This window comes from Meles meles, chromosome 18 (genome assembly GCF_922984935.1).
Source record: "Meles meles chromosome 18, mMelMel3.1 paternal haplotype, whole genome shotgun sequence".
Taxonomy (NCBI): Eukaryota; Metazoa; Chordata; class Mammalia; order Carnivora; family Mustelidae; genus Meles; species Meles meles.
In genome coordinates, this window is record NC_060083.1 from 38,165,217 (window position 1) to 38,179,831 (window position 14,615).

Consider the following 14,615-nt stretch of genomic DNA (forward strand, 5'->3'; position numbering starts at 1 on the left):
AGAAGAAGAATTTAATTCTAACTTGACTGTGTTTTCATATCAGAGATTATATTGTATTTTAGAACCAGACACTAAAGGCACAATGGACAGAACCAACCTCATTGTTTTATTTTATTGTATTTTCCTCTTGATTCCCGGAGAGTACCAAGTTTTGGATAAGGACATTCCTTAGAAGGGAATTTCTTGTATGGACTCCTTTTATACAGTAAGTAATCTGTTTTAATGATAAGGGAGATGTTATAGGATGAATTACCTGAAACCATCTTTCTGACATTCAAAGGAGATACTTCTAGGGCACCTTGGGTGGCTCAGTTGGTTAAGTGTCTCTTTTTTTTTTTTTTTTTTTTAAGATTTTATTTATTTGAGAGAGAGACAGAGTGAGAGAACACAAGCGGGGTGAGGAGCAGAGGGAGAAGCAAGAGTCCCTCCTGAGCGGGAAGCCCTATGTGGATCTTGATCCTGGGACTCCAGGATCATGACCTGAGCTGAAGGCAGATGCTTAATTGACTGAGCCACCCAGGCGCCCTTGAGTGTCTGACTCTTTAATTTTGGCTCAAGTCATGATTTCAGGGGCATGAGATCCAGGCCGAGTTGGGCTCCACACTCAGCATGGAGTCTGCTTGAGATTTTCTAGCTCCTTCTGCCCCATCCCTGCTTGTGTTGTCTCTCTCTAAAATAAATAAATAAGTAAACAAAAATTTCAAAGGAGATTCTGCTACTTTTTTCACAAAAGTCTCTGAATGGAATGAATTATTAATTTTTTTCCATATACAGTTTATCCCTTTTATTATTAATATTTAAAAAACCTGCTTCCTGTTCTTTTCTTATAAATGTAAACAAAATAAAGTAGGCTTTTAATTAAGATTTGTTACCCAGAATAGTGAGTCATATCCAGCTTTTTGGAATTGTTCTGCTCTGTGGTATCTATCCTCTCATTTCTCTCTCAGAAATACTGATTACCAGTGTTTTCCATCTTAAGTTAAAGTAATTCTAAAAAATAAGGTATCATTTAAAAATGATTTCTAATTCACTAAGCAAGTGATGAGGAAATTAAGTACATATCTAGTCTTTGAGCTAAATTTAATCTGAAAACTTCATTTTTGTTATTAATATAATATCCCACCAAGAATTTCTCCCCCCTGGGAGTTTGCCATCCAATTTTGAAATAAATCTTGGTGTCTAAATAACAGTTAAACTTAAAACCGGGCGCCTGGGTGGCTCAGTGGTTTAAGCCGCTGCCTTCGGCTCAGGTCATGATCTCGGGGTCCTGGGATCGAGTCCCGCATCGGGTTCTCTGCTCGGCAGGGAGCCTGCTTCCCTCTTACTCTCTCTGCCTGCCTCTCTGCCTGCTTGTGATCTCTGTCAAATAAATAAATAAAATCTTTAAAAAAAAAAAAAACAAAACTTAAAACCGTGGTCAATCAAAATTGACCATTCAGATGCACAAAATTCATAACACTAAGTCTCTTGGTCTATGAGCTGAGACTATAATAAGTCTTTTATTAATGCTTTGGATTAATAAATCCTTTTCCTTTGATACCTTGGAGTCTTTTTCTCTCTTCCATCTAATTGCTTTTCTCTCTCTTCCTTCTGCTTTTCTTTAAGCCTGAACTGGGTATAATATGAAATCTAATATTTGAAATTTAATATGAAATTAAAATTTTCTTCCAAGTCTTTATTTACCATATTTAAATATCTGAAAAAAATGTGGGTGGGGGAGAAATGTTTGACTCTTTTCATTTTACCTTCTTACTTTTCCCTCCCTCAAATCTCTTAATAGGAGTCAAAGCTTCTTATTTTTAAAAAAGGTAGAAGGGGGCGCCTGGGTGGCTCAGCGGGTTAAAGCCTCTGCCTTCAGCTCAGGTCATGATCCCAGGGTCCTGGGATCGAGCCCCGCATCAGGCTCTCTGCTTAGCGCAGAGCCTGCTTCCTCCTCTCTCTCTCTCTGCCTGCCTCTCTGCCTACTTGTAATCTCTATCTGTCAAATAAATAAATCTTAAAAAAAAAAAAAAAAAAAGGTAGAAGTAAGAAGTAATCTTTAAGTATCACCAATGCCTTATCCTTTCGGGAAACCAGGACTGGGAGTATGTTTTTTTAAAAGATGAAAACAAATGTAAATAGGTGTATGTCAGAGAATGTAAATTCTTTTTTATATGATAAGCAACAGACTATCAGACTATTCATCAGTTTTTTAAAAAGTATATCATGATTTTTTGTTACTGTAATGTGACATCTATTTTTATTTTCATTGTCTTAAACTTTTAAAATGTTTTGAATGTTTTTTAGTTTTCCTAACTTCTATTTTTAAATAAACACTTCTTAAAGGCCATAGAAATTACTGATAATGATATTTATAATAGAGAGGATCGGTGCAGTTTGTTCTGTTTAGTGCCATTTTTTGAGTGCGGTGTGATAACAGTATCTTGTCCAATTTCCATTTTTATATTTCTATGTTAGAGTCTTTAATTTTGAAGACTGTCAATGCTAATGCTCTGTTTTAGGGCACATATCCTCTTTAAAACGTAGCCACAGTAAAGTCCCAACTTCTGCTTTGAAGACGACTTCCTGTGTTAAAAGGGGAAATTTTGGTTGTAGTTACTTGCTATTTGAGAGGCAAGAAAATGTCAAGAAATAGAAACTGAGTTAAGGACATAGATTACAGCTTTTGATAGTTTGGAATCATCAGGTTGTGGTATGATTTCACAATATTGAGAAATTGGATCTATAAAAATTTTGTTAACGGTTTTATGGTTGTATTTGATTTTGGAGATTTCTAGCTGGTCTCTTTTCAAAACTTGAACTATGTAGGCTATGTTTTTGGTTTTTCCAACGTGAATGAAGGATTTTTAAAAATGCTGTATTATATCTGGGAGTAATGTAATACTTCTTGTTAACAAGAAGTAACAACAACATCTTGTGAGCCTTAAGAAAGAATCTGAAACATACAGGGGTGGAAATACACAGTTGTGGGTTGAGAAAGGCCTGTTGGTTCTTGACAACTGTTGAAGGAGTCTATAATCAACCTTGCTATTCATGATGTGGCAGTAATGGGTTCTTTCTTTGTCACAAAATACTTTATATTTGTTATTTTGTATATTGTTTGGCATTTTTTTTGGCATATTCTTTTGTATATATCTTATAAGCCAGGTATTATCTTAAATGAGTCAAGTAAATAAAGACATTTTAATACAGTTAAAAATATTATACTACTGTATGCCCAGCATTTAGCTTGGTAGAGGAGAATATGTTTGTAGTACAGAAGAATATAATATGGTCATTGCAGTCAAACAAATCAGTACTGTGGGGGAGAAGGGTGTGTATGACCTTCTGGTCTTCTTTTCCGTATATACCATGTTTTTATATCATGGCAGTTAGAGTGTACATATAATTTTGTATTTTTCCCTTAACACTATTTGTTTCTCTTGTATAATCTTTTTAAATATTTTAAATGTCTGCCTATACCCATCATCCAGAAGCTATGCCATCTATTATCAATTCTTATTTTCTCCTTTATTCTAGTGAGAATTATTTAATGGCCACTTTGTTTTTTTACTTTGGCTACTTGAAACTCAGAACTAATTTAGAAGTGCAGCCGTAAGGACTGGTTTGGACCTTACCTGCTTGGCATATTTAAATTGTTTTCTTTTTGATCTATATTTTATACACATATAGTGAATTATTACGTTCTAATAAGCTGTCATCTCAAATCCTTTGTAGAATGAAGGAATGAATCAGGTAAAAATAAATATACATAAATTAAAAAAAGAAAAAAGTTTCATTGGTTAGTTGAACATTTTTTCCAGTGTAGTGAATCATTGCAGTGAATATTTTTTTAAACCTATAGATGTCTCTGTATTTTGATAATTTTCTGAGAATATATTTAAGGAAGTAGGGCAAAGAAGATGAGTATTTTAGTGGTTCTGGTTTATAATAGTGTTTGGTCATTTTTAATGTGAACAGAATTGGAGAAGTATGGTTTAGTAGCGTATTTCATTTTGTTTTTCATAACACGTATTTGGGTCATTATTTGCAACATACCAGCACATGGAGCTGATGTAGAACCATTTATTATTTGATTCTTAGGAAAACTGTTTCCCTCAAGCTTTTTATAATAGGTGACTTTCCCCTGGATTGTGGAGGTGATGGCAGTGATTTTAAGCTACTTAAGGGCTCTTCTCTGAATCTGGCCTTCCTACCTTTGAATGAAAATCTCTTCTTTAAATTAAATGGGAAAATGATTTTGACAGTTGATAACATTGTAGTAGAGATTTATTCTGACCTTTTGCTCTTTCCATCCCCCATAAAACATTCATTTGCTTTTAAAATTTGCTATCACGATCTTAGTTTAATAAAATACCTTGAAGTCTTTACCTTGAAACATATGTTATTATTGGAAGGAAAACACGTCTGATTTCTTGGTTATAAGAATTAGCGTATTGCTAGGTGGAAAGCATAGGGAGGTAGTACTTTTTAATTTTAAAAGAATAAAGGGATTAGAGCAGACTTCCTTTTGGGGAATTATTTATAACCAAGGTCTGTCTGTTAACAATGTGGTTGATCAATTGAGAATTTTCACAACAAAGAAGAAATATAAGCCACTTTTAAGGTACCAGGTGTAGAGTCATACCAGAGTTAATAGTTGGCCCTAAATATTCTTGTCACTGTTTTTCAAATCACTTTAAAAAAATACCTTCAGGTCAATAGAAAGCTTTATCAGCCCCTTTACTGTGCTCTGTGATTGCAATACATATTAATATTCTGAAAAGTTAAATAATTGCAGTGGGCCACTTTTTCCATTTTAATGTTTTCTTGTCAATAGGTGGTCCCTTCTACATTATTTTGAGAGTGATTAAAGTAGAAAACTGATGATTTATAGTGTAGTTGGAAGTATATTTTTAATAAGGCAACCTTAGGAGTTTCATATATCTCCTGACTTTAAAAAAATGACAAAATTGAGGGGCTCCTTGCTGGCTCAGTTGGTAGAATATGTAACCCTTAATCTCAAGGTCAAAGGGAGTCCAAGCCACATCTTGAACATAGAGCTTACTTTAAAAAATACCAAAACTACGAAGTGAAATTCATTATATGGAAAGTTACTTTAAAAGGTACTTTTTTAGTCCATTCAACTTGACTTCTTTGCCGTATTAAGAACATTTGTATATTTAATAAACTTTATATAAGGGTTTCTTTTTTTGGAACTTATTTTTAGAGGGAAAACCAAAACTTAAGCACAAGATAATTTATGCAAACACATTTTATTACTTTGCTTCATTGAGTAATATCCTATCTGGTCTTCAGATCTGTTGTATGTCTCATTATCTGTATTTGGACTCTTTCATTTCTGTAGTCTAGTGTTGTCTATTGAGAACCTTAAGGTTGTAGTTTATAATTTATAATTTATACAGCTAAAGTTTCATAGAAAATTAATTTTATTAGTAAGGGCGAAGGGATATGGTGATTTAGCTTAGAGAACAGAATAAAAATGAATGATTTGATTACTTCAGACATACGAAGGGATAGGTAAAGAAGATACCAAGTTGTTTTTCTGTAACTTTGGAAGATAATATTAGAGAAAATGTTACTTGTTGATTCTGGTTGATCATGAGGAAGTATTTCTTGACCATGAAGGTGTACGTAGGAATGGGTGCTAGGGGAAAGCATGGACTTTACCTGCATGGAGACTTTAGGTAGGAGAGTGGTCAGCTTTTTGATGTGGATGGCTTAGATAACATCTTCAAGACAGAGACTAGGTCAGATCTCTACCACAGAGATTCCTCGGAGTTATTCTAGTCTGTTTTCAGGATACGATCATCAATTTGTGAAAAGGCTTTAGTATTGTGCCTTGTGTCTTTGATTAATAACATCTATCAAGAATCTTTTGAACTTGAGAGACATGGCACAGAACTTAGTTGGCAGTGGAGTGGCTCTTATTATTGTTTTGATGTGGTTGTCTGAGATTTGTTTGCTCTTAAGTCAGTGTTTGATTCTTGCTTACCTGTTGAGGCTTCTGATGCTCGATTGTTCAAGGAGAGGCTTCTGATGGCTCGATTGTTCAAGGAGAGGCTTCTGAAACACCAGTGCCTATCCTCTGAGGCCAGATAACCATTGGATTATCTGTCTTCCATGAGTAGTAAGAACTGATGATTCCTTTTGAGAAGGCAAATGAGTTGGACACGGCGTTCTAGCAGGTGTGTTTCTCTTTCTTCCCCCCATAGGCCTATCAGCAGTCTGATGGGGCAGAAGACAACAGAGATGGAAGGTGTTCCAAACTTGGCACAGGCCATCAATCTAAGGAGGTAAGCTCTGATTTTGAGCAGGCCGAGCAGGTGGCTCTTCCTGCCTTAATCATGTCTTCTTGCTCTTTGGAAGGATGGACAGAAAGAGCATTTAAAATGAGGCTGAACGATCTCTGTTAGCTATTAAAAGGGGAAAACTTTGGATTAGTCTTTTGATTCTTTTTTCTTGCCTGCCCCTTTTCTTTTTAGATGTCCTGATTTGTTTATTTTTTTTTCTTCAGAATATTAGCAGTTTTTTAAAAGAATGGTAGATTTGTTTATTTGTTGTTTTGGGGTAGGGAAGGATGAGCAGAATCTTGTTTATTTCTAGTTAATCTCAGGTTATGGTTAGTTTGATGAATAAAATGATAAAGTTTTAGGATTTTTTCATGAGATAATTTTTACATTTGGTTTCACATAGGAACTGTTAAACAAGAAATAATCTTTTACTATACACCTTACTTATAATGCAACAATAATAGGCATAGGTTAACTTTATGGTACTTGAGGCTTTCGTGGATGTCTGCCATCCTTGCCCAGCTGGGCCTTTCTTACCTGCTTTTTCAACTTCCCTTTTCTTTTCCCTTTACTGATTACTTAGAGGTATCCAGGACTTTGAAGAGATGGCTCTTCCCAGTATTTAAAAGTACTTCTCCATTAAACACTATTTTATTTCATGTGTTAGGCCTTGAGAAAGTGGGAGTCCATTGACTATGTTGTGCTCAGTATTTTAAGTATTTTCAGAAAAGTGAGAGGTTTTGAATGTGTTACATGATCTTGGTGGTTAACTTATATACCTAAAAAGATAGATACTGATATTTTGAATCACAGTGAAGGTAAAGAAAACATGAAATACAATCATAGATAGTTTCTATCAAGGTACTTGCTGGAAGCTTTATTTTGGAGAGAATCATTGCCAGAAAGTATTCAGAAAATCATCAAGAATAACAAATCCATAAACTGTTTAAAATCACCACGGGGTAACATGCCTTCGATGATTCAGAATGCCTTTTAAGAGGATACAATGCGTGTTTATAAGCTAATGTCTGAGTTAAAGTAACTGTAGTTGCTGTAGCAACCACACCACAAATTATATATATAATGACTCAAATGTTATGTGTTATTTCTTTTTTTTTTAAATATTTTATTTATTTGACAGAGAGAAATCACAACTAGGCAGAGAGGCAGGCAGAGAGAGAGGAGGAAGCAGGCTCCCTGCAGAGCAGAGAGCCCGATGCGGGGCTCGATCCCAGGACCCTGAGATCATGACCTGAGCGGAAGGCAGAGGCTTTAACCCACTGAGCCACCCAGGCGCCCCATGTGTTATTTTTTTTTTTTTTAAGATTTTATTTATTTATTTGACAGACAGAGATCACAAGTAGGCAGAGAGGCAGGCAGAGAGAGATGGATAAGCAGGCTCCCTGCTGAGCAGAGAGCCCGATGCATGACCCAATCCCAGGACCCTGGGATCATGACCTGAGCCGAAGGCAGCTGCCCAACCCACTGAGCCACCCAGGCGCCCCTGTGTTATTTCTTGATGTGAAAATTAAAATGGATGTTTCCAGTAGGTGGATAGCTCCTTCGGAGATGCAGGCTCTTTCTGACTTCGGGCTCCACGTTCTTCATACTCACGTCCATTAAGGCAGAGGGGAGGTGAGAGGGGGTGGACAGTTGTGTGAGGAAGGCTTTTATTGGGCCAGACCTTAGGAGTGGTGCACACAGCTTTCACTTCTACTTCAGCGGCCGGAACTCCATCAGAAACTAACTCTAGAGGCTGCGGGATGCCATCTAGCAGTGTGTCTAAGAAAAAGAGGAAATTGATTTGGTTAGTATCTAGTCTTTGCTTCAGCTTAGGAGCTCTAGTAGATGGCGCATGATTTTGCTCAAGTGTTGAGGCAAGGGAGTGAATGTACCTAAAGCTTAGCGATCATCTACCTGAACTTCCTACTTGTGAATTATCTGAGGAAAAAAATGGCAAGTTTTAGTGAAATAAAGCATTTATAATTTGTGCTTTTATATAATCTAATTTTTTTTTTTAATATTTATTTGACAGAGAGAAATCACAACTAGGCAGAGAGGCAGGCAGAGAGAGAGGAGGAAGCAGGCTCCCCGCGGAGCAGAGAGCCCGATGTGGGGCTCGATCCCAGGACCCCGGGATCATGACCCGAGCCGAAGGCAGAGGCTTTAACCCACTGAGCCACCCAAAGGTTTTTATTTATGACAGAGAAAGACAGCGAGAGAGGGAACACAGGCTGGGGAAGTGGGAGAGGGAAAAGCAGGCTTCCCGCTGAGCAGAGAGCCTTATGCGGGTGGATCCCAGGACCCTGAGATCATGACCTGAGCTGAAGGCAGAGGCTTAACCCATGGAGTCACCCAGGCTCATTTTTAAATAACTTCAAGGTTACTCTGGCTGTTAGCACTTTTTTTTTTATTTTTTTATTTTTTTGGCTGTTAGCACTTTAAAACTCTTCACTGCATATTCATTTATTCAACAGACATTTACTAAGTGTTGAGATTTTCTTTTGTTCTTTTATCATTTGATGTCTTTTCCTTTAAAAGGTAGGTTACTATTAAAATGTAATTTTTTTAAAGGTTTTACTTATTTATTTGACAGAGAGAGACACAGTGAGAGGGAACACAGGCAGAGGGAGTGGGAGAGAGAGAAGCAGGCTTCCCGCTGAGCAGGAAGCTCCATGCGGGGCTCCATACCAGGACCCCGGGATCATGACCTGAGCCCAAGGCAAGATGCCCAATGACTGAGCCACCCAGACACCCCAAAATGTAACTTTCTGTTGCTTGTGTTAGGGATAGGTTATGAATGACACCTCTCTCTTTAACAAAAAAATATAACTCATATTGTATCTGGCTGGCTCAGCTGGTAGAGCCTGTGACTCTTAATCTTAGGGTCGTGTGTTGAAGCATAGAGCCAACTTAAAAAAAGAAATATAATTCATATACTATAAAATCTACAATTTTTAGAGTATACAAATCAGTGGTTTTTAGTGTATTCACAAGGTTGTACAACTATCACAACGGTCTTAATTAATTCCAGATCACTCTCACCATTCCAAATAGGAACCCATATCTGTTAACAGTCAGTCCTCATTCCCTGCTTCCCCCAGCCCCTGGCAATCACTGATCTGTTTTCTGTTTCTACATATTTGTCTCTTCTGGACATTTCATATAAATGGAATCATCCAGTATGTGGTCTTTTGTAACTGGCTTCTTTCACTTAGCATGAGGTTCTTCCATGTTATAGTATGGATCAGCAGTGCTTCATTCCTTTTTAATGCTGAATAATATTCCATTATATGGACATTCTACATTTTATGTATCCCTCTTTGCCCCCGCCCTTTTAAATTGCCTATATGTTGCTACTTTGAGAACCAGGAAAACAAAAAAACAAAACAAAACGAACTTTAAGTCAGTTATCTGAAAGCCTGTGCAGTTTTGCAGAGTTGAGTATAATGAAAAACCCCTTTGGGAAGATATCCCTTGGATTTCTCATTGGCATCCTGGCTTGTTTAATTCCCAGTTTATAAGTGGGGAAGTGAATTACTTAAATGTTTGAACCATCTTTATAATGCTGTGGTTATCTACTAGTAATAGGTAATATATTTTATTCTTGTTTTGATTTATATAATTAGTTATCAGTGATACATTTGGATATAACAATACAAAATAACAAGTTTTCTGTTTAATTTTAATAGGATGCAGAAATAAATCATTTAAGGGCTTCAGGTAAATAGACTGAGGTCAATAGGCTATAATTTATTACACTAGAGGGGAGAGGAAGATGGAAATGGATAATAGGGTAGAGGAACTGATGATCATTTCTACAGGTTTAAATGTAATTTATGTAGACATTTTAACCATGAGATCATTTGTCTGTGTTTACTTTATTTTATTTTATTTTTTTAAAGATTTTATTTATTTATTTGACAGAGAGAGAGAGATGCTAAGTAAGCAGAGAGAGAGGGGGAAGCAGGCTCCCCGCCAAGCAGAGAGCCCAATGCGGGCCTCGATCCCAGGACCCTGAGATCATGACCCAAGCTGAAGTCAGAGGCCCAACAACTGAGCCACCCAGGTGCCCCTGTGTTTACTTTAAAATTTGAGGTGGATAGGGGCACCTGGCTGCCTCAGCTGGAAGAGCATGCAGCTCTTAATCTCAGGGTCCTGAGTTTGAGCCTCATGTTGTGTATAGAGATAACTTAAATAATTAAAAAAAATAAAATTTGAGGTGGATAGAATATCTTGGTGTCTATGACTGATAAATTATGATGTAACACCCAATATCGATTATTGAAAATAGTCCCTAAGATCATGTGACCAAAAAAATAGAAAATATTTTAAGAAGGTTATTAATGTAAAGGTGTTAGAATTTCCTTTTTAGAAGGAAGTCAAGGGGTGCCTGGGTGGCTCAGTGGATTAAAGCCTCTGCTTTCGGCTCAGGTCATGATCCCAGGGTCCTGGGATTGAGCCCCACATTGGGCTCTCGGCTCAGCAGGGAGCTTGCTTCCTCTTCTCTCTCTCGGCCTCTGCCTACTTGTGACCTGTCTGTCAAATAAATAAATAAAATCTTAAAAAAAAAAAAAAAAGGAAGTCAATTTCGTTCTTTTTTTTTTTTTTTTAAAGTTTGTATTTATTTATTTGTGAGAGAGAGAGAGCAGCAGGTAGAGGGAGAAACAGGCTCTCTGCTGAGCAAAGAGCCTGATGTGGGACTCGATTCCAGGACCCTGGGATCATGACCTGATCCAAAAGCAAATGCTTAACCCACTGAGCCACCTAGGCGTCCCAGGAAGTCAATTTCTGATTTAGTGGTTAGGTTTTGCTAACAAGATGCCTGTGTTTATGTGCTACAAATCTTATCTTGGAAAATTAGCAATGGGCATGAGGAAAAATTTACCTTGTAAATTTTGGAGAGTTTTTTTTACCACCCAGATTTTATGAGTAATTGAGCTGTACTATTCTTGGAATACTACTGGATTTGATCAAATAGTACACATATATATCCCTTAGTAAGGTAGAAAATATTTCTTCTTCTAAATTTTATTTTATACATTCATGAGATACATTCTCAGGTTAGTGAATTTTATCATACCATAAGGTAATTTTAAGAATTATCTTCTTTAGTGCTATGAAATAATGAAAATGATGTGGAAAAAACTATTATGTCTTCCTTTTATAAAATAACATTTTGTCCTGGGAAATGCTTTATCAAAGTTATATTACTAGTTGTTTATTAGTTTTCAGATTTTCAGTTTTCCTTTCTGTATTGGTATTTCTTTCTGAATTTCCAGACTTTAAAATCAGATTTAAAGTAATTGGCACTAAAAGGGAGTATTTGGGGCACCTTGACTGGCCCAGTGGGAAGTGCATGTGACTCTTGGATCTTAGGATTGTGAGTTCGAGCCCCATGTTGGGTGTAAAAATTATTTAAATAAATATTTAAAAAGGGGTTATTTACATTAGAGGCATATAGAATGGGAAATGGTGTAACTGTAGAGATTTTTGTCTTAAATAGGTAGAAGACCAGTGGATTTCAGTTTTGTGTTTTTGTGAATGATACCACCTCAGGACATTTTCCAGTATTGTTAGGGTTGTTGGTGTATTTGTGAAATTTTAAAGACTGTCATTTATTCTTAAGTGGTTGGAGGTTTTATTGGAGTCTTGAGAAGCATAGTTATAGATGAGAAATAAAATCAGAATACAGTAATGATGCACCAGACTAACAAAAAATATAGGCTGCAATAAATTGCAGACCATTAGTGTTGTCAGTTTATATTTTGAGATGAATGTGTTCTACTTTTAGTCTGGATCTTTTGCTGAAAAAATAAAACTGGTAGTGTTAAATAGTGTAACAGGTAAAATATATATTTCTATAAAAAGCTAAGACAGGTTTAATCATACTTTTATTTTATTTTGCATTGAAAATACAGTGGAAAGGGGAGCCCAGGTGGCTGAGTTGGTTAAGCAGCTGCCTTTGGCTCAGGTCATGATGCCAGCGTCCTAAGATCAAGCCCCATGTTGGGCTCCCTGTTCAGTGGGAAATCTGCTTCTCCCTCTCCATCTTCCCCTCCACTCATGCTTGCACTTTCTCAAATAATAATTTAAATTTAAATTTTATTTAATTTCTCAAATAAGTTTTTTAAAAAGAGAAGAAAGCATAGTGGAAAGATGGAAATCATGCTTCAGAATACAAGTCTGTAATATGCAGTGGAACTCATTGGAACTCTCTTACAGTACCACTTTCTGTGGATTAAGAAAATTAACTTGTGCTTGGAAGAGATGTTGAGCATTTAGGCTTATAATTTTAAGATCATTGCTCTTAGGAAAATAATAGATAGGAATAAACTGTGGCATATCTATATGATGTAATATTATTTGCTGCTAAAAAGAAATGAGCTCTCAAGCCATGAAAAGACATAGAGGAACCCCCAATGCATATTACAAAGTGGAAAAACCAATGTGTAAAGGCTACATACCACATGATTCCTGCTCCGTGGGGATTCTGGAAAAGGCAAAACTATGGAGACAGTGAAAAGATCACTGTTTGCCAAGGTTAAGGAAAAGGGATGAATAGGTGGAGCACAGGATTTTTAAGGCAGTAAAACTGTTCTGTATGAAAACTATAATGGTGGATATGTGTCATTATATATTTGTCTAAATCTATAGAATATTTAATACCAAGAGTGAATCCTAATGTACTCTGTAGACTTTGGGTGATACTGATTGTCAGTGTAGGCTCATTGATTGTAACGAATGTACCACTCTTCTGTAGGATATAGATAGTGGAGAAGGTTGTGGGTGTGTGGGGAGGAAAGGGTATATTAGCACAATGTACTTTTTGTTCAGTTTTGCTGTGAACCTAAAACTGCTATAAAAAAATAAAGTTGATTAATAAAAATAACAAATAGGGTAAGGGGCAGGTCATTTGTAACCATATGTAGTTTGCATGTTCTAAATGACCTTTTTTGTGTGATGTATGCTAAGAAAAATAGAAATACAGATTGTTTCTATGAAATTAGTAGATTTATTTGTCAGAGAGCTCACAGGCAAGGGGAGTGGCAGCAGAAGGAGAAGCAGGCTCCCACTGAGCAAGGAACCCGATGTGGAACTGGATCCCAGGACCCAGGGATCATGATGTGAGCCAAAGGCAGATGCTTAACTGACTGCCACCCAGGCATCCCTCAGATGTTATTTTTGAGGCAAAAAAAAAAAAAAAAAAAAAAAAAAAAAGATGTCAAATGGAAATAAACTAAGCAGAAACTCTAAGGGGTTTAGAAAGCTGTGGGCGGAGGCTTAAGGAATTATAGCTAGGAATAATCCTGGATGCTTAAGGGGACCAAAATAATTAATAGAACTTTTAAGTAATTGTATAGATGAAGCTAAGCCAGTTTGAACAGAAGTCATGTTCATTTAGGTAAATAAAGGAAATCTCTGGTAATTGTGATATATATTAGGGTCTTATATCTGCTTTCCCACAGTCTTGCTGTTAAGTAGTATATAGCAGCAAAGCCATACAAACCAACAGTGATAAGCAAATTGCCATAAAATCAGTGAGGTCCTTCTAGCTACAAGCCCAATTCTGTCCAAGTCCCTTGATAAACAAAACTTTAAGATTTTTCCCCAAGATGATTAATAATGATCCTTAGTTTCCGGTATTACTCTGCTAGGGTTCCCATGACAAAATATCATAGAAATATTTTCACACTCTTGTGAAGGCTGGAAGTCCAAGATCTCCTTGGCTTGCAGATACCTGCCTTCTCTCTCCTTGTCTCTCTCTCTCTCTCCTCATATGGTCTTTTCTCTGTGCATATGCGGGGAGAAAAAGCTTTTATAAGGGCACCAGTCCTGTTGGATTAGGACTCCACCTTTATGACCATTATTTTTTATTTTCATATATAGAAATATATATTCAGGGGTTGCTTGGATGACTCAAGTCGGTTAAGCTGCTGCCTTCGGCTCAGGTCGTGATCCCAGTGTCCTGGGATCAAGTCCCACATCAGGCTCTTTGCTTGGCAGGGAGCCCGCTTCTCTCTCCGCCTCTCCCTGCCACTTTGCCTGCTTGTGCGTGCACTCGCGCTCTCTCTCTCTCTCTCTCTCTCTCTCTGAGAAATAAATAAATAAATAAAATCTTAAAAAAAAAAAATAAAAGAATAGTAATACTGTTGGGGGAGGGCCACGTTTGGTTGGCCCAGTGGGTTAAGCATCTGCTTTCAGCTCAGGTTATGATCCCAGGGTTCTAGGATCTACCTCTGGGTCGGGCTCCCTGCTCAGCAGGGAGCCTGCTACTCCCTCTCTCTGTGCCTACACGCTCATCCTCCCTACCCCCCTCAA

At 37.0% G+C, this 14,615-nt stretch overlaps 1 protein-coding gene across 5 annotated transcripts in view; it reads left to right on the plus strand.

The window, feature by feature from the left end:
* SPAG9 (sperm associated antigen 9) overlaps window positions 1–14,615 on the plus strand; it is a 139,580-nt gene that overhangs the window by 37,294 nt on the left and 87,671 nt on the right. Inside the window, exon 1 of one of the 5 annotated variants that reach the window (XM_045984301.1) lies at window positions 6,254–6,296. The exons of the other annotated variants lie outside the window; for them this stretch is intronic. The gene's annotated coding sequence lies outside the window, so the exon portion shown is untranslated. Of the gene's footprint in view, window positions 1–6,253; window positions 6,297–14,615 lie in introns of those variants that run through there. 5 annotated transcript variants of the gene reach the window in all.